The sequence below is a fragment of the Plectropomus leopardus genome, chromosome 17, assembly GCF_008729295.1.
Source record: "Plectropomus leopardus isolate mb chromosome 17, YSFRI_Pleo_2.0, whole genome shotgun sequence".
NCBI lineage: Eukaryota > Metazoa > Chordata > Actinopteri > Perciformes > Serranidae > Plectropomus > Plectropomus leopardus.
Window position 1 is genome coordinate 27,038,388 of NC_056479.1, and position 20,747 is coordinate 27,059,134.

At 42.0% G+C, this 20,747-nt stretch overlaps 1 long non-coding RNA gene across 1 annotated transcript in view; it reads left to right on the forward strand.

Moving 5' to 3' along the window:
* Positions 1–20,662, forward strand: part of LOC121956616 — a 37,128-nt gene extending 16,466 nt beyond the window's left edge. The window contains exon 3 of the long non-coding RNA XR_006106709.1: positions 20,435–20,662. This is a non-coding gene — a long non-coding RNA (uncharacterized LOC121956616). The remainder of the gene's footprint in view (positions 1–20,434) is intronic.
* Positions 20,663–20,747: the final 85 nt, after the last annotated feature.

Consider the following 20,747-nt stretch of genomic DNA (forward strand, 5'->3'; position numbering starts at 1 on the left):
ACGCACACACACTTTGACACACTCATGCTGAGTTATATGCCCACAGTGCCAACCACCTTGCAGTGAGAAACGAGACACTTCCCCTCCTCATGAGTGTTAGCATCCCCTCCATGCCTCCTCCTCCACGGCGGACTCGCTCTCTCTGGTGGATGGGAGCCCGTGGTCGGGTCTTCATAAATCAAGATGTTACCACCGGCGCTATAAGGCTACTTTTTAATTAAAACTGTGAATCAGTCGGCCCTGATTATGAATTGTGCTCCGCTGCCACTGAATAAAATATACAGGGCTCACTTCTTCTCCCCCTCTGACTCTTCCTCTCTCTGTCTCTTTCTGTCTCGCTCTGTCTGCTCCCCCCTGTCTCTCTCTCTCTCTCTCTCTTTCTCTCTCTCTTGTTGCTTGCTGCTCAATTTTCCACCCGAAATTGAGAATGTCCACAGCAGGCCTTGGCCGTGCACAGCGACTGAAGGCTGACATCATTGTGAAATAGTTGAGGAGCTTAGCGGTTGCATAAATTTAATAACTCAATATGGAGGGACTGGCGCCACTGGGGTCAACACCATTATGTCACACAAAACAGCCAGCAGGACAGAAACACACCACTAAAGCTACTGGGCCAGTGGGGCTGTTTACCACACACACACACACACACACACACACACACACACACACACACACCACACACCACCACTCCTTTAATTATGTCAGGGAGACTCAACTTGCTTCGGGGCCACTTTTGCAAAATGACAGAAGGCCAGGGGCCAGTCACAGCAGCCCCACATGTGTGTTTAGGGTTTTAGGATGTGTCTTGTATTTTTGCATTTTAGAATGTTTCTAGAATTTTAGGACATTTTAGGATGTCTTAGGACATTTCTTGAGTTTTGGGGCGTTTCTGGGACTTTGGGACATTTGTAGGATTTTGGGACCTTTCTAGGATTTGGGGATGTTTCTGTAATTTAAGGACATTTCTCAGATTGTAGGATGTTTCTAGGATTTTAGGACATAGGGGTTCAGCTAGGACCTCTGTTGTTGGTGCAGGGAATCCTACACTGGTACTTTTTTGATTAAAAAAAAGCTCTGATTTGATGCTGTTGTATGCACTCTGGCACCTTATGTGTACTTAAAGTACAAAAACAATTCCCAGTATGAATCATTTTAATTTTTCATTGTTGGGGGGCCACCCGGCACCCTATTGGGGGCGATTTGGCTCGTGGGCCGTAAGCTGAGTATCACTGAATTATGTCACAACATGTGAAATATGCTGCTGTGTGTTGGATGATCTTATCAAAGCAGAGACGAGAGAGCAGTCGGTCTTATCACGGTTACACGAGAAAGCTTTTGTTCCACTGGTCATATCGAATGCATCTCAGATAAACAATGAAAATGGCTTCTGTTTCTATGTCATTCATGGAGTCTGCAAGAGGAGCAGCTCGGGCAAGAGAGGGAGCAGCTCGGCTTTTCACTGTCAAAGGGCAGCGACATCAGCAGCGCTATACTGTCAAATGAAATAAATAAACCCCAAATCTATGAATATATTTATATGCAAAACAGTGAGTCTTAAAAGCTCCTCTTAGGAGTAGCACCAGGTTGAAGCTTAACAGCATGTCTCCTTCAAGGGGCCTTATTGCTAATTTATGACCTTTGCGTGTTCTGCAAGTACAACTGACACCGTCCTAGGGAGATACGGGGATGAGCCAGGCCTCGACGGGGCCCAAATTAGCCCGACGGAGCGCGGCGGTGGCGATGTAGCGGCGCACGGGGCTGCGGCTGTCGTGCCGCTGCCTCTGCTTGCCTTTACAATATATCAGCAGGGCGAGAGCAGGGAGGAAGGACTAACTAGAATTCAATCTTACAGCTTTGCACAAACAAACTCATGAATGATAATGGGTTGCTAATTGAAGGTACTGGAGCGATTCCCTCCACTGACTGTGGTGCTGCAAATGGAGTCCTCCGGGTAGTCATGGCGACAGGCGCGGCGAGGCTCTGGAGGTCTCCTGACCTGAGCTGGAGTCAGATCATCTTTTACACACGCTCCCCGTAGTCAGAGCCACCATTTGGTTATATATGCACGCATGAATATTTATAAGGAAAGTGTTTGCAGTTGGTGCATCAGTGAACTGTTTGAAAAGTTAGTTCAAGTGCAGGGTTGTATTTGTACGTCTGCATTTCAGATGCAAATATTCGGATGGTTTTATGTGCTATGCTTGTGAGTGTGAGTTTATTTAGGTGTTCATTGTGTAAAAAATCATTTTTCTTACTTCATTTCAGACAGTTGATCACTTTTAAAAAGGTGAAATAATAATTGAAATGAGAGAATCTCAGTGCATCAGTTGTTGTGGCTGTCTGTCTGTCTCACCGTCCGTACTGATGATTTGTATTGATGTGTACTTTGAGTATCTTCAGTATTCATTTAATAGAGTACAAGAACAGCTTTGGTTGCTGCAGCTCTTTCTAAATGCAGAAAAAATATATGTTTTTAGTAACTTCAAGAATATTAGGATCAGCATTATCTGAGAAAATTGTTACCAGAAAGGTTCAACAAATTGACTTAGTATCCACTTTTCAGAGTTCCCACGATCATGAAATTCCTAAAAAAGTTACAAAATTAGGAAAACTCTGTTCCAGGCCTGGAAATATTTTAGAAGTTTTAGAAAGTTTTGGAAAAGTTTTGAATTTACATTTAATTTATTTAATTCTAACAATACTTTTTTAAATTTCATTTTTTATTTAACTTCCTTATAAACGTATTTTATTAAATGTTATTATAACTGCTGTGTGTTCAACTTTATTATATGACAGTAGCTACTTTATTTAACTAAACTGTAACTGCAGTTCTATAAATAATTTTGTATTTGAAGTCAGAACTGAAGTGGGATAGAAAGCTTTTAGGTTCTCTGCACCTGCTGCATAGAACAATCTGCAGATGATCTGCAGATGATGTTGATTAAATATATGTGCTTTTCTGTAAACTGTTGAAACTCAGTGTTGCTGCTGTTCTTGGCCAGGGACAAATCTGGTTAATTAAAGGCTAAAAGAAAAAAACAACATTTTTTTCAACACTGATTAGCATCTTAAAGTCACGTGAGGTGGCAGAAGGCTTGCACAGTGGGAACTACGATGCGGGTCCTTAAAGCGGGCCCTTACTGAGTGTCTGACCTGTGGAGCTGTCCTTGAGCAAGACATTGAATTTCCACCAGCTGCAAGGTTGTCATTGTGCAGCTGACTGCTTGTGTTGACCTTGTTGTGGATAGAGCGAGGGAGAAAAAGAAGTGCTTTAAAAAGCTGCTTTTATCCAGGGGTTGGTGTATTATCAGCTCAAAGAGAAACACACAATCCAGCAACACAGAGGCATTTTTATCAGTATATGTCTTCAGTAGACACCTTGTCATACTGTTTCTGGATTAGAGGAGCCGTCTTAGCTTTGTGGAGACCAGTTTTACTCTGGTGCCACCCACTAGGTGTTCACCTGTGGCAGTGTGTTTGTTCCTGTCTTCTTCTATTCCTGCCAGTGAGCTGGCCAGTCTAACAAACTGTCTCTTTGCGTATTTCATTGGCTGCTGCCTGTCGAAGTGGCAAACCTGGCCCGTCTGTCCGTGTCTGCATGTAGCGCCGCTGCTGCTGTGGGCGAGCCAGCGTCTCTCTCTAGCTGTGCGTTGGGTGGGATTAAATGCGGGGGACATCCGTTGGAGGAGATGCTCGTAGATGCCATTATCCCTGTGGGGAGTCTCATCATCATCCCGCAGCGGAGAGGCGCTCAACACGCCAGCCACCGGGAAGACCGCGAGAGAGACAGCCGTGACAGCCTTACGTCTGCAAGAAAATGTGATGATCATGCAAAAAAAAAAAAAAAACAACATGGATGGAGATGTGCTTCAGTGACAATGTGGTGAAAACGGCAGCGTGGTGGCAGCTTCTAATCATAGCGGGTCCCGTGCAAGAATACCTGGAATTAATTGAAATGTGTAAAATTAGCAACAGAATTGATAGCTGAAAATGAAAGTCATCAGTCAATATTCAGCCTGAGGAGGGGAGGGAGGAGATGGCTGCTTCTGCAGTGTGTTTGCAGAGGTGGTGTGAATTAGAGGGGTCTGCAGGAGATTATGGATGGGGGATTTTATGTAACGTTATCATCGAAATTACAGAATAGTGTGTAGGCAATTATAGCTTGGCAAATAATTAATCTGCAGCCAATTATTAGAACACCTTGGGTAAAGTTAGGTAATTTGGGACACCTTTTGGTAGATTACTAAGAAAACCACCTAAAACTCAAGTTCAAATTTATTGTCATAGACATTAAAAAGTACATTCAGTGCAGTGGAATGCTTTATGCCCCAACACTCATTCAGCCCTTAAAACCTATTAACAGACAATAAATAAAAATACATAAAAGACAGTAGCAGTGTATACTAAAACATTAATAATCCACAGCATCTACAGTCCTAAAGGGCTATAGCGCAGTAGTCTGCAAACTACCTTAAAGGGATAATTCACTCCAAAATGAAAATTTAGTCATTATCTACTCAGCCTCATGCTGACTGAAATTTGTGTGAAGATTTATAGTCCACAAAACACTGCCTGAGTTTCACAGGGAAAAGGAGTTGCACTCATCTCCCAAACAATTGAAGCAAATGGTGTGCAGGATTCAAACGTTTAAAAAATGCATAATAAAACCACAAAATGTCTCCATACTGCTCTTCTGAAGTAATCCAAGTTTCCTGAAGCCCTGATGTGCCAAGTTGTTTTGAAAATGTCACAAGCGTCATGTCACGCTCCACTCTTATTCTCTGCCGGTGTCTCCAAGTGTCCACTCTGCCCTCATTCTCTGCTGGTGTCTCCGCCGGTGTCTCCGAATGTCCACTTGCCTTTAAACCTGGCAGAAATAGTGATTTGATGTATATTGTGATATACATCGATATCGACTGATATGAAAAAAATATTGTGATAAGACTTTATTCCATATCGCTCAGCCCTATCTGTTATATGTTATGTTATAATGTTATATTTTTGACAAGTGAACTGGCCTCTGTTTTAGCTGGAAAAAGCCGGCTGCTGTGTGACACAGTAAGGCTGTAAGCATTTCTTGCCAGAGAGCTGCGGCCAAGTTACATAGTGCTGAGAGAAGGCCACTGGGGCACAACTGGGGATAGATGCCATTCACTATTTTTGAGGTGGAAAAGCTACATAATGTTGCTTAAAGAGCCAAAGATGTAAAACCTTATTTGTCCCATTTTACCTGATGTCCCATTTTACCTGACTTCACCCTACAACAATTTTATTTAAATTAGATAAGGTGTAAAAAAAATGATGCTTTTGTGAAAAAGTTCCCTTAAGAAAAATGTTGTTTTCCGGTACACAATTTGTCCTCATTGTCCTCTTCCATTTGCCGGGTTAGTGATGTGTGTATTGTAGCGGCAGACGCGGCAGACACAGTACAGTAGCGGATTAGGCCATGTTCTTGCTTAAGCATATTTCAGGGCTTGGGTTTTGATGTATCCAAGCGTACCCATGAAATGTTGATTTCCACTCGAGGAGGCAGACTTTGAGCGCGCAGCCACACTGTATTTCAGTATCTCCTTTTAAGAAAGCGATCCAGCACAACATCCACCCGAGATTATTCTCCCCTCTACAATGGAGCGGTGCGGATACCTCGCTTCACAACCTTGTTGTTTCTCACTAGTACACACACATAAACACTCGGTTAAGAAAAAAAAACACACTTCCACACCTACTAATCCAAAAAGGCAGAATCCTGGTGCCAAAAATAACAGCTTGGAATGAGATGGATAGAGGAGGACAGATTATTGTGGCTCTAATCTGTGAAAAGCTGACAATAAAACACATTTAAAGTGATTACAGCGCCGTTATTGGCATGGGGGTCACTCGATGCACCGTGCTCTTGCTATCCCGAGCTTTACCTTTCAACAGACAATGCAGTCTGCTGCTCGTGTAAACACTCCCGCTAAGGTCTTTCACAATGACACATGGGCTGAAGCACTAATGCTGATGCAAGGCAGATGAGAAGAGAGAAGGCAAAGTGAGGCGGAGGGGAAGTAGTCGAACAGAGAGAGAAGTGAGGATGGAAGAGAACAGAGTGGAGAGAGGGATTTCGGAGCTGAAGCCACAAATCATGGAGAAGATTAAGCGTCTCCTCTGCGAGGCGGAGTAGGTGTAAATAGAAACGTGTCCCTGGGAGAGATCCTAGAGACCAAGTGCTTATCTCCCTGAGTGTTGTCAAAACACATTTGTCAATCTGAAGTGTGGAAGTGTCTTTTGTGTCTATAGGAGACCTGATATGCAAAAATAAACAGCTGATAGTAGATAGAAAAGGGTTTGCAACAAACGCTTGCAAAGACACACAACCTGGAGATCACACAACACCTGAGACAAAACTGTTTTCACTCTGATATGACCCCCCCGGCTCGACAGAAGTGTGCGGACGAGCACGTTGATCATGCATTATCCCCGCGTCTGCAGCTGCAGGACCAGCACATCATCAAACAGCTGCAGGCGGTTTTACCCGCTCAACAGCTGCCACATCTCAGGGAACGATGAGAAAACGCTTCACTTTGTGACTGCGTCTGCTCAGTAATTTAGCCAAGTGAGTCCGGGGCTCTGGCGATGCCTTTCCCTTAAACTGTGATGTGTCCTGTGGGAGCTCACTGGGCAGCTCTGTGGCTCGGATGCTGCCAGGAACAGCTGCTGGGAACTCGGGCAGCAGGTCTGCATTGTGGTTAAACAATTGGGTGCAGTATTTGACATTAACCCTTTGAAACCTAGAGTGACATCAGTTTTCTTGTGCTACTTTTTTCATGAAACCGAAGCAAATGAGCGCAATTTCTTTAAAGAACATGGGAAAAACTTGAGAAATGATCCACAAATTTCTAGAAATTAGAAGATTATTTTAAAAAAAGCCAAGAAAAAACAGGCTAGGGATAAAAATAGAAAATTTTAGCAGACCGTTAAAATAAAATTCCCTTTTTTTTTTGTCAACGATCTACAACATCTTCCTCAGGCAAAGAAAAAAAAGCCCATTGGGATTTTAACAGTGTGTGGTACTTTTACTGTTTTTATGCAGTAAGTACATCTTTTGTCCTAAACTCGTTTGTATTTTGACTTTATGTGCACACATTAGTTTCTCTTTCAAAAAAGCTAGGGAAAAAGCAGAAAACACCCAGGGAAAAACTATACTTGTAATTATCATAGTTACACATTTAAAATTATGTTACAAAATAATATTTTGAAGCAGCTAGTCTTGTTTTCCTTTGTTTCTTTTTCACTTTGTATTTCTTTTTCATACATGTATATGTATAACTAATTTTTTGGGTAATTATCTTGTACTTTTTACTAGGGATGCACGATTTTGGATTTTTGCCCATATGCTGTTATAGTATAAAAACTCATTTGGCTGATAACTGATACCGATATCGATATGTCGACTTGTTCCCTATCTAATTTTAATGATAATCAAGTCCCCTCTGTCGTGGAATTAACATCATATTATGCGTCACATAAAATACAATGCTTTTCAGTATATGTAAAAAAAAAACAAAAAAAAACTTAAACTCAGGGTTGATGTTTTGTACATTTCCACTTTGTCACTTAAGAAAAAAAAAATCTGGTTTGTGATATCAACAGAAATTAGCATGTTGGCCAATTCCGATATTTCATTTCGAAGCCAATATCTGCTGATACGGATGATGTGCCGATATTATCGTGCATCCCTTACTTGCTAATTTTTGTGTCATTTCTTCTATTGTTGCTCACTGCCATCTTCTCAAAAAATCTGGACTATTTGCTCAGGTTTCAAAGGGTTAAAAGTGTTGTCTGGAAGATGAAACGCCCAATACTGCCCCTACCAGTGTCTGTTCAGGGCCCTTGTTAATTTGGTTTTAGCATTAATGTGATTTTCGTCCTGCTTCTTGGTTAAAGTCACACAGAACTCTGGCTGGAGGCCAGCAGGAATTTTATGATCCTCCATAATTGTATTAATTCATTAAGGACGGACATTTCATAGTGTCTTGTAATTGGGAAAAGCAGTATGATTTGTCTAACGGCGTACCTTACATTGCATCCAACACATGATCTACACACTGTTAAGACTTGGGCTGTATGCCAAAGAGTATGGATCCAATTCAGCCTGTCATATTAAGTCCATTTCTAACCAATTTATTGTAATTTTTAGGACTTATGATGCATCTAATAATAGTTTTATAAATGCGCCCACTGCATGCCCCCTACCTCATGGTCTCTTGGCATCTTCCTGCACAAAGCACTTAATGAAAACTATACCTTTATTACCTTTTGTTAATCTTTGCATGCTGTTTTGAAAACAGGGCAGCCTAATGCATGCTCATGTAATTACTTACTTTGTTACATTAATCAATGGCATCATTTTATTAAATACAGGTATAATTCAAGTTGATCACGAAGTTGGAAAAACAATATTCTAATAGCAGGAGTAGGAGTAAGTACCCCCCAAATATAGCATGTATATAACGTATCGCTACTATTTAGGTACATTAAAGCTGTGAATATAAATATCAGTACCATCAACTCTGAGCATGTGACATTCTCGTAACTTAATTTTAAAGGGTAAATTGGGTATTTTTCAACCTGATCCCTACGTTTTTGTGTGACCGACGAAACAACAATTTTTGATAATGGTCGAGTACTTGGGGAAATTATGCACTGTCAGCATAGGTCCACCAAAGTGCTTGTTTTTACTACTGACAGGCTCAGATTGTTATTATAGGTGTCTGACAACATCATGGAAAGGATTCTGACAAAGAAATATCAGATTTTTGTTCCAACACTAGACCAAATACAAAAACTATTTATCCGATTAGTCATGCTGACCAAAATTTCCCCTCGAAGTTACTGTATAAGCAAATAAAAATCCTCTCATACTTCTTTCAACGCTTGTAAAATTAGTCAAAATTGTAAGTATGTGCACAAACAAAAGGGTAAACAAAAATCTTTTTTTATCAATAAATTGTTACAGATGATGCCTAAAGCACAATTCATCTGGAAAATGAAGTACAGTCCTCTGGATCGTATTGATGAGTGCTTGAGCAGGGCTCATTCACCGTGGGAAGCTGCAGCTGGAGACAGTAATTCACATTTAATATCACACACATCTCGTCCAAGTCAAAATGGCTTAACGTGAAGTCGACCAGCTATTTCAGCAACTTGTCAGTGACTAGTTAGCTCGTTCAGTACTCCCTCCTGTTCATCATGGATGCTGCAGGCCCAGAGCAGAGGCACAGACAAAAAGTGAGAGCCATAGAGCTGCAAGGGACTGGAGACTACACCACTGTGCATCTGGTTACACACACACACACACACAAACACACACACACAGAAGCTTGACTTAAAAATAAAGTAGGAAAAGTGTGCAGAGGCGTAATCATAGACCTTATGCACAGACCATGACTGAGCCCCCTGCTGCTCTCCTTCCGCCATAATTATTCCATATATAACAAAAATCTGTATGTCTAATTATCCATGGCTCCCACATATTCATTTTCTAAATATGAATTACACCCAATATCATCTGTCCTCTACTCCAAATCTGTCTGGGGACATTCCTGCTTCGATCTGCTCACAGCTTTTTTGCATTTCAACGACGGCCAATTTTACTATGACTAAAAAAAAATACCCCACAAACAATTTTTTGAAGTGAGACTTGAAAGCAACAACAAGTGTTTCAGTTGAGGGTAGTGTGTTGTCTCGGTTGTGTGTGTGTGATCAGCCGCCCCCACGTCTCGCTGCTACGCGGTCAAAGAGGTTGTCCAGGTAACGTTTTCTTTCATCACCTGTCAGCACTTGTTCTGGGTCAGGGCGAGGTGCCACCTGAGGGTTTAGCCTGGAAACACAAAGAAACACACAATGTGGAGCCAAACAAGTCAAGAACAGCAGCATATGGCTGTCAAAAATAGCTGCTGTTAAGAGTCTTTCTCCCTGCAGAATGCTAAAAGCCTCAATTCAGTTCTTATAATTAAGCACTGGCAAAAAATTGACATGTAAGTAGCCTCAAGTTTGTGCAGGTTTGACCAAACAGACTATTTTTATGTCTTTGCAACAACAAGGCATTATGTTTTCGAGTTGTCCGTATGTCAATCCTGTTCTTGTGAACGCAGTATCTCAAGAATGTCGCAATGGAATTTCTTCCAATTTAGCACAAACGTCAACTTGACCTAAAGAGTGAATTTACGAGATTTTGGTGGTCATAGGTCAAAAGTCAAGGTCACTGTGTCTTCATCTGTCTCATTCTTGTGATGCAGTATCTCAAGAGCACGTTGAGGGAATTTCTTCAAATATGGCACAAACATTCAAGCGGACTAAAGGATGAACTGATTAGATTTTTGTGGTCAAAGGTCAAGGTCACTGTGACCTTGCATCTGTCTCATTTTTGTGAACACAATATCTGAAGATGGCCTATAGGGAGTTTCCTCAAATCTGACACAAATGTCTACTTGGACTCGAGAATGAGCAGATTAGAATCTGGTGGTTAAAGGTCATAGGTCAAGGTCATGGTGACATCATAAAACATGTTTCTGGCTTTAACATGAAAATTCATTAGTTCTAATTTCACAAAAGTGTCTAAAAGGATATAATAAAGTTCTGATATTTTATATCCAAGAGGTCAAAAGTCAGGAACAGAAGGGGAGACATTTAGAAAGTGAATTGGTGACACCAATTTTGAAATTATGCTGGCTGTGTAGATCTTGTGCATTGTCGGGGGGAAGATGCGTGTGTCCATCCATGTTTTCCCAGACATGAATGTAAACTTGTAAGTGCAACTTGACTGGTGCGCGGAGGCATAAAACCACATGGTGATATTTTTAGCTCCTCTGCTGCTTTTGATACGTGAAGCTCTCATCATGACATTCTCATTTCAATTAAAAGGAGAAATGAAGCCTCTACACTACAGCACGCCTGACTTAGCAGTTAAGATAACGTACTTGCACCACGAACAGTTTGAAGTCATCCAGAGAGATATAGAAAGATCGTCCTTCCGTGCTGTCTTCTGCTGTCCTCCTAAATATCAAACCAGGCAATAAATGTGAAAAATTGCCGGTAGCCTTTGTCCTCCAGTTTTCATGCAAATAACACCATCGACAAACCTGACACTTACCACATAATGAGAAGAGGGCGATGAGAGAGTGCGAGCGCAAGAGAGAGATAAGTGGGAGAATTGAGAGGAGGCATTGTTCGAAGGGACAAAATGATAAAACAGAGAGAGAAAGAGATAAATATCGTTAAAAGGAAAGGAAGAGAAAGAGGGGGAATCTGGGAGGAAGAGAGCGATGGACGCTCCAACGTCCTTCTCGTTCTGGAAATAGACACCATTATGCCTGTAGATTGGTCCCGGAGCCTCGGCGGAACATGTGATTGCAAAGCTGGCTGGTCTGCTTTGGTGAGGGGGCTGGTGAGTGGCTGCTTCAGAACATCATGTACAGACACAGGTCCAAACACATAATCACACACACACACACACACACACCACCTTCCACCTCCACAGCAGGCTGCATAGACAGGCTGCATGAATATTTATCAGAGCAGTTTATAATGAGTTCACACATTAGACCAGCGTTTCTTTCCTGTTCTCACGTATCGAAGGTTTGGCAGCGACCACAGCATCCAGCTGATTCCTCCTCTCATCAGTATGCCGTGCAGTGACCCGAACCGCGGCCCGAGCTCGTCCCCGGGGCAGAGGGGCTTCTCAAAATGCTACCACGGGCTGAAAAAATGTCTTTAATATTGGCAGGAATCAATTTCAAATCAAAGACATCTCTCGTCGCTGAAGATTAGCTCTAAGGCTCCATTTTTCTGCTGGCTTTTGTTTGAACAAAAAAAATAAATGTCACATCTAAAAATGCATTAGGGAGAGCAAGCCACTGCTAGCGCTGTTCACAACCTTTCAAACCAAATTCATCAACTACACACACACATATTTCTGCTGCCCACGAGCGCACAAACCATCCTCGGCAGTAATGCTTCCTGTCTTGTGTGGATTTATGACTGTGAGAGCAGAATATGTTGGGATAGGAATGGAGTGCTGTTCAGTCACTTATAAAAAAGAGACAGTTCATCCTAAAATCAAATATTTGTCCTCTTACCTGTTGTAGCACATTAGTCGGATTAAAACAAGGCTAGACTGATGGTTCCATTCAGTTTATTTTACTCTTGATGAACATCGTCAACCAACATAAGAGCTAAACAGAAAATAAATAAACAAAAGGCAAAACAATACATTCAACTTTGCTCTAAAAGCACCTTGAAGTTAGAAAATACATGAAAAACTACAGATTGTGAGACAGTCAGACACAAAAATTCAGTTCATACCTTGTTGCCCTTTCAACTACAGTTAAACTCTCTGTTCGTCTTTATTTCTTATTTATGCTGCGTGTTTTTTGTCTCTGTCTTAACATTACTGCTGTGTTTACACGCCAGTCAATTTCCACGTGAAACCTTCCGTGCAACTGTCTCTCCAAAATTAAAGCACTTCCGTGTTCACAAGACAGAAAGAAATGAAAGCAACATAAAAACATTTCAAATGCAAATTTAACACGTCAGCTACTGAACTTTGGGGTCATTACACCCTGTAGTGCTATTTATCGATCAGAATTGTTTAGGTGTGAGTTACAGTGTCGGAGATGTTGGCTGCAGAGATGTCTGCCTTTTCTCCAATATAATAGAACTAGATGACACTCAGATTGTGGGGCACAAAAACATAAACGGCAACCTTGACAACAGCGTCTCCTTCCAGAAATCAGATCAGAACAGCACAATGTTGTGTCCTCTATCTGAATTCAGTTGTTTGTTTTTGGGGTCTGTGAACGCAGCACAAGTGGAATTCATTACTTTTCTTTTTTTTTTTGATCGTTTATTTAGTTTTTGGGTAAAAAAAAAGAGTTGTTTTCCTTTTTTTCCCACAGCAGAAGCTTTTTTGAGCTTGAAGCATTGGGTAGAGAGTTGATTGATCAGGGCTGATCAGATTGAGGAATTGGATTGGAGGAGCAGCTGCTGGAGAGGCGAGTGAGTGCAAACTTTTGGACCCAGGTTAGAACAGCCCTCTCTCATTCCAAATACTGCCACTTTTGCAGTGTTTTCTGTGTATTATACCGACGGCAAAAGCCACCTTTAGTGCCCACATGATACGCGTTTTGTTGCCATGTGCTTTTATTGCCTAAACAAAACCACCTGCAGTGTATGCCCACCATGTACTTGTGTTGACATCACAGTGGCGGCACCCAGAAACATCAACAGCAGACGCAGAAGGATACTTAAAGCATAGTCCACACAGAAGTCCACTTCATGGGAACACAGCCATATTACTGCTGGATTAATAACAGTGGCGTTTTTTTAGTTTCACTTTCGTCTACATTCTGCTACTCCATCTGTGCCCAGAGTATGCTCTGTGCTCCGAGAGTGTAGTGCAATGAATAATATATGAATATGTTTACTCAAACAGCCTACTAATGAACAGGCCAGCTCCAACAATTGAAAATGTATTTGTGGTGGATGATCTTGGATTATCTTAAGTGAACAGGTCCTGATTTTTGGAAAAAGACATTCCTGTTAAGTTTTTTAAATGTTGAGTGACATCAAATTCCATTGTTTTGAAGCGAAGGCAAACACCTCCACCACCGATATCTCCATCACCCTTTAGCTCACACCAAAACTATCTAGACTGATAAACCACACTTACAGCTAAGAGAAATTATGTTTGTTTTTGATTTTGGGGTGACTGTCCCTTTAAATGTTTACCTGTATTTGGTGTTATGAATCCGGAAAGCCAATTCTCCTGATTGTGTTTGTTCCACACTGGACCACATCAAAACCTGCTCTCTTATAGTTGGCATTTGACACATTCAAATTTCCGCTGTGGACTCCCTGCTAGTTATAATTGTGTGATTTATAGCTGACAAAAAGAAAAAAGAGAGTGGGGAGCCAATTACACAGCTGTAATATCTGCGTCATGCCTCATATCCCCTTCTCTGTCAACTTTGCACCACAGTAATATGAGCCATGTTAGCCTTGATGTTCATTAATGACCATTACTGCGGTTATTATCCATTTGGGCCCACTTAGTACCTGGTTTTGTTTGGTTGGGGCGGGTAACTACCTGAAACGCTGTGTTCTTACCTAATTGGCCGATGCCTTGTTTCATCTGTGCAGTAACAGAGGCTGAAGCAGTCATAACCAGGCAGTAGGAGCTCAAAAATATTGTAGTTTCCCCAATTCTGCTGTGTTAGTAAGAATGTTTTTGCGTTTGAATGTGAACATGGATACATATCCTTTCTAAAAAAAACACAGGGAAACTGTGTTTGGCATAAAAAGACATGCAACAAAAAATAAAAAGACTGTAACTTTTTGATCAATCTACCGATTACTTTCTCAACTAATTGATAATCCTTTTTTGTTTAAAATGTCAGTAGATAACAAAAACTTCTCATAACAGGTTCCCAGGTTGTGTCTAAGTGATGGTAATAACAATTTTGGAAATTGGAGTGGAGTCTGGCGAGTGTGGCTGTTTGTGCTGTTTTTGGTTAACAAAATAAATATTACTCCTCTGTAGGAATCTTTATCATAATGTGTCAGACACTGAAAGCAACAATCTGAGCCTGTCAGTGGCAAAAACAAGCACTTGAAGTGGATGTCAGTGGATGGTGCATATGCATGGAGTGCTTACATTGCAGCCTGTTTTTTTGCTACTGCCGCTGCAGCTCTCTCACTCAATACTGGACCAATTTCTTAAAAATGGTTGTCTCCGTTAGTCACTTAGAAACAAAAACCTGAAAAAAATACCAAGCTACCCTTTAGAGGTGCTGAAAATATATTTTCTCGATCAGCTTCTTACAGTGAGTGATGGGGTCTGACATGAAAACAATTTTCTGCCGGTTCGAACACGTTTGGTTACATAAACACAAGGGATGTCTGTTTTTATCTGAGCTCCTCTCACTTGTTTCAGGTGGGCAGGACTCAGTTGCAGAAAGGTGATCTCCTGTACTTTCACGTGCCAATCATGATTTAGCAAAATTTGAAACTGATGACAGTCGGTGGGTTGTTTTGCTTCTGTTGCCATGCCGATACTGTCAATCAAACCCGATCACACACACCCACACAGTCCTGATGAAGCAGATTAGCTGAACGTTTAAATGTTAAACTCTTGATATCAATACTTAAGGCTGCTCTTCTGTAAACATGATCTTGAATTGTTGCTTGTTAAGTCACTGATTAAAGAGAAACGCTTTGAGAGTTTTCAGTGGCATTAAAATGTCTTGTTTTGTCTCACAAACAGTCCAAAGACACTCAGTTCATCTGTTTTCTCTATTATAAAGAGGATGAGAACTAGAAAATATTTACCTAGTGAAGGTAAAACTACAACTACTGCAACTAGTGAATTTTTTGCATGAATTTTAAAAAAAAATCAGTAATTAACTAGTTGATGAATTTTCACACAAGAACTTTTTTTTTTAGTGTCTTGATACCACAGAATCCTGCATGGGTCTGGTTCCCAAACTGGAATCTTGGCATACATGACCTCACCCAAATCAAATTATACTTATTTTATTTTAATATATTTTTAATTCAACACACCTGATCTTGGTGTTTCTATCGAGAACCAAACCAGGATATTAAAGAAGACCAAATAGCACCCATGAATCAATTTTTGTGGGTCACCTGCTGGGTACATGACCCAATGCAAACCCTCGACACATATATTTGTTGTAAAATAAATCAGAATTACAGGAGTTTGCAAAGCTTTGAAATCAGTGGGAATCGGCCACACATTCCTTCAGAAGAATTATTTTCCAGCAAATGACATTTTAATTCCATACACTATTGAACAAATTTGATTGAAAATCAAATCAAATTTGAAATTTGATTTCTTGCAAAAACATCAGGAAAAGGTAATGAGCAACTTCAGCAAAAAAGTACAATAAAATTACCTGAAAATAAGCAAAAAAAGTAAAAACAAGCAAGACAATTGCCCCTAAAAAGTGCGGAAAAATTGAAGAAAAAATATATATATGTAGTTTTTCATAGTTTTCCCTTTTATACAATCTTGCAGTTTGTCGACATTTCTTAATTTATTATTATTGCCACTGTTATTATTATAGGTGTTATTATTATTGTTATAAACATAGTTTTCTGGACATTTTTCCTGCACTTTTTTAGTTTTCCACTTTTTATAAACTAAATTTCAGGTGATTTTTGTTGCCCTGTAACAAATGTATTAAATAAAGGCATGCACTTTTGCTTTGTTAAATATGTGTGTGTGCATTCAGAAAAAAAGATGTTCAGGAAAGCAGGAAAATGTGTGTGTGTGGCGGTTTGGACCTCGGGCGTCCTGGGCTGGTAGCGGCTATCTGCGGTCCACCCATGTGTAACTGATACGGCTGCTGTGTGCGCTGGTGTGGCTAATAGAGCAAATGGTGGGTGAGACGCGTGGGCCGGCTGACGGGGAAATGGGGTCATTTAGTGTCATAACCTCACTCATGTAATCTACGGTTTAATACGCGCCTTTTGTGTTTCTTTATGAGACATGCTTTGACTCACTGTGGGACTTTTTAATGACCTCGTCTCTCTGAATGATCATTGGAGTTACACAGTGCGTTGGCTAATATAATCTGTACCCCGGGAGTGTGCGTGTGTGTGTGTGTGTGTGTGTGTGTGTGTGTGTGTGTGTGTGAGAGCGTTGCAGGCGACTGTGTGTAGCAGGGAGAGATGGGAAGTGTGTTTTCTGTGTGTGTCAAAGGTCTCGATGCTAATATGTGCGTGAGAGGACTCTGCGTGTGTAAAGTGCACCCTCTTGAAGGATGCACACCGGACAGCATCCATGCATTTACATGATCAATGCCTTATTGCAAAATGTGTGTGTGTGTGTGTGTGTGTGTGTGTGTGTGTGTGTGTGTGTGCGTATCTCTGTGTCCATCAACTGTGTGCGCATGTAGGCCTATTTTAATTGTTGCCATGGAAACAGAGTGCTGCCAGAGAAGTCCAGATTTCAAAGAGGGCATCTCTCTCTGTCTCTCTCTGACTCTCTTTCTTACCGCTCCTCCTCTTCTCTTCCATCCCTCTTTTTTTTCATCTTTCTGGCGTCTCACCAAGGTCCTCCATGGTTTACACTCTCCGTCTCTCTCCGGTTTCCTCCCACTCCTCTCCCTTCCTCTCTTCTCTGTCTCCTCGTGCCTCTTATCATCCCTCCCTCGCTCCCTTCCCTCCCACCTCTCCATCCTTCCTGGAGAGTGGTGTGCAATAGACTATTAACACAGGGACCTGTAATTAGAGCTGACGAACCTCCAGCAATTAGTTTTCCCTAAAGAAGTTGTTCTGTCATCTCTGCATACGTCCCTTTATCCCTCTCTCAATCTCCTTCTCGCTGTTTCTTCCCCTCTTGTCATTTCCTGTCTTATTAGCTGTCAGCTTGGCGGGGCGGTTATTGTTTTAGTGTTTTTGTTCTTCTTTGTACCTTCCATCTGCCTTGTTTAAGGCAGTCATCGATGAGATATACGCACAATACACCGCTCAGAACAACTTTATGAGCAAGTACACCCCCAACGTCCCGCGTATCTCTGCCCACAAAATCAGAGGGAACATCTATTCCCAACGACCGCACACCTACACCGACTATACGCTGATAAAGTGGAGAGGACGCACGCTCTCCCACACACTCAGATGTAAACATGCAGAGAACACACGCGTCTTTATCTGAGGTCTTTTTTTATTTCTGTCCTCGGCCCAGTCTGCAGAAGAAAATGTTGGCATTGTGGATCTCTGCAAACCACTAATATTTAACATTTGCAGGCTTCATGTGCGTCATCTCGGTGTTGCTGAAGTGATATAATATGTGAGTGGATTTGTCATCGGGTGGTGGAGGGGACAGTGGATGGCGTGTCACCTAAGCGAGATGACTGCCAAGCTGTAGGCCACCGGTTGTTTTATGACGAGTCACTGCGATGTTTCCAGCGTTTCAGCCCCCAAACGTGGGTGTTTCTCAGTGACCCATCGCTGCTTTTGCAGTGGCGTTTAAGCTTACAAACGTGAGTGTGTTTTAGGGACCTGTCACGTCTTTTCCTGTGGCTTTTTAGATTCCAGATATTTGTGTTTTTTTGTGACCTTTCGCCTGTTTTCCTGTGGCTTTCAAGCCCCCAAATGTGGGTGTTTTTTGGGGACCCAACACTGTTTTTCCTGGAGCTCATAGCTCCTAAATGTGGGTGTTTTTTTTTAGCAAATCATCACTGTATATCCAGCGTTTTTTCAGCCCCGAAATATAGACGTTTATTAAGGGACCTGTCACTGTTTTTCCTGAGACGTTTTTTAACTCCCAAACATGAGTGTTTTGAGTGGCCTGTGGCTGTTTTTATAGCAGCTTTTTAGCCCCAAACATTTTTAGCAACTTGTTGCTGACATTGCTTGCAGGGATTACGCCCCCAAAACTGGATATTTTAAGCCAAGACATAATCTTTCCCCAAACATTTTTTGCCTAATCTAACCTGACCAGATGTTAACCATAGCGTTGCTGAAACATAAAGTTTCAACGTACCCGCTACATAATAGCACGCAAATGTAACATCCATGTCTGCAGAAACATACAGTGCCAACATTTTTTTCTGTTGATAAGGTTGCCGTCTTTTGTCTCGAGCTGTGTTGCTGCTGTCCCACCTTGCTGCCGTCATCTCTCTCCTCCTCTTGTCTTCTCTGGATCTTGCTCATTTCCCTCTCCCTCTTTCACCGGCCCTCATGGCCCTTCCTCCTCTGCATCCCCATTAATGAAAAGCTCTATAAATAAGCACAGAGAAGAGGGAGTCGGAGAGAGAGAGAGAGAGGTGGTCAAGTAGAACGTGGGAGGGAGGTGGAAGGATGGACAGCTGTGAACGCTAAACTAGGCCAATAGGGGTGAAGGGAGGAGGGCGGGTATCATATCAAAGTCTTGCAAGTTGCTCCGAGCTCCTCTGCCGTCAATCACGTAATCAATTTCGGCGTCAGTCAGTTTGTCTGCGTCTCGGGTTGGTGTGTCACTCATCTCGCCCCAGACAGTTTGTCAGTCAGTCGGCGCTGGCGTGGAGCCGTCTTTTTTCCTCCATCTGCCCTTTCTCTCGTTAGCATTCCCGATACAGCTTCCTTAGTTCCTCCCTCCTTCCCTCCCTCGCTCCCCTCCCTGTCAAGAAGCCAGCATCTCATCTGGGGGGAGAGTTTATATCCTCCATAATATATACCATAATACTGCTTCAGAACATTCCACATGAATTATTGATCCCAGTGAGATTATGTGTAAACTATACGCCATCCTGGCATGTATCTCTGTGTGTGTGTTTATGCACTATTTATGTGTGTCAAGTATGACCTCTTCTCTCATCCCTCTTTCTGTTTTTAAAGCAGCGATGCTAAACTTATGGCCCGCAGGCCAAATCGGGCCTGCAGTAGTGTGCTGAGTAGACCCCCAACCATTTTCTAATTCATAATAAAAATAAAATGATTCACTATAAGCATTGTTTTTGTACTTTTAGTGTACATATGGTGCCAGAGTGCATAAAACAGCACAAAGCTTTTCTAAAATCCCAGACACGCCCTAAAGTCTTAGAAATGTCCTAAAATCATTGAAATGTCCCAAAATCCTATGACCCGAAACATCCTTAAATCCTAGAAATGTCTTAAAGTTCTACAAATGCAGTAGAACTTCTATACTTTTATCTCTTATACTATTTAAATTCAATATTTTTTGTTCTTCAGTTATGTTAATTGTTTTGCCCCAAAAACACCAAGTCAAATTCCTTGTATATGGAAATGTATTAGGAAATAAAATCGAATTCTGATTCTGAAATGTTCTAAAATCCTAGAAATGCCATAACACCTGAGAAATGTCCTAAAGTTCCTGAAATGTCTTAAAGGTCCTACAAATGTCCTAAAACCAGAGAAATGTCTTAAAATTTTAAAAATGTCTTAAAGTCCTACAAATGTCCTTAAACCCGAGAAAAGCCCAAAAACCTTAAAAACTCCAAAAATCATTGAAACATCATGAAATCAGAGAATGTCCCAAGATCTAGCAAATGCCCTAAAATCCCAGAACCTTGTCTTTCTGTGACGGGCCCCCTGTCATTTGGCCCCCAAACAAAGCTAGTTGCGTATCCCTGCTTTAAAGCCTCGTTTTCCACATGGTTTCCCGCTCCTTCCTTCTCTCCCCTCTGCGCCTCATTCCCGTGGACTGACATTGATATGCACTGATTCATGTGATGCATGTAGCCTCCTGGCAATTCACTTCATTCAATCAATGTTGCACGGTGCTTTATTAACCTCGATCTTCTTCTCTCCATCTCCCGCCTCCCTCTTCTTTCCTTTTGTTTCTTTTCTCCTGTTATCTTTGTTTTTATCAAATCTCTGCCTACTCCTCCTATCTCCATCTCCTTCTCCTCCTCCATCTCTCCAGGTATTACTCTCCCACTCCTCCACCATGCCTGTCTGCGGCCGTCGCAACCCCTCCACGCCTCGCTACCAAGCCGGGGCCTCCTCCTCCGCCCCTTTGGTCGCCCCAGAGCGAGAGAGGCGAGTCCGACCCCTCCATCCACCCCCGCCTCCATCGCTCCACCGCCACACCATCGCCTCTCACTGCCTCTCCCTCCTCCTCCTGCTGCTCTGCCTTCTCCACCTGCCTCCTGCCTGCCACTCACGGAGAGAGAAGGGCGGAGGCGGAGGCGGGGGTGGTGGAGGTGGGGGAGGCGGCGGCGGCCACTACATCCCCA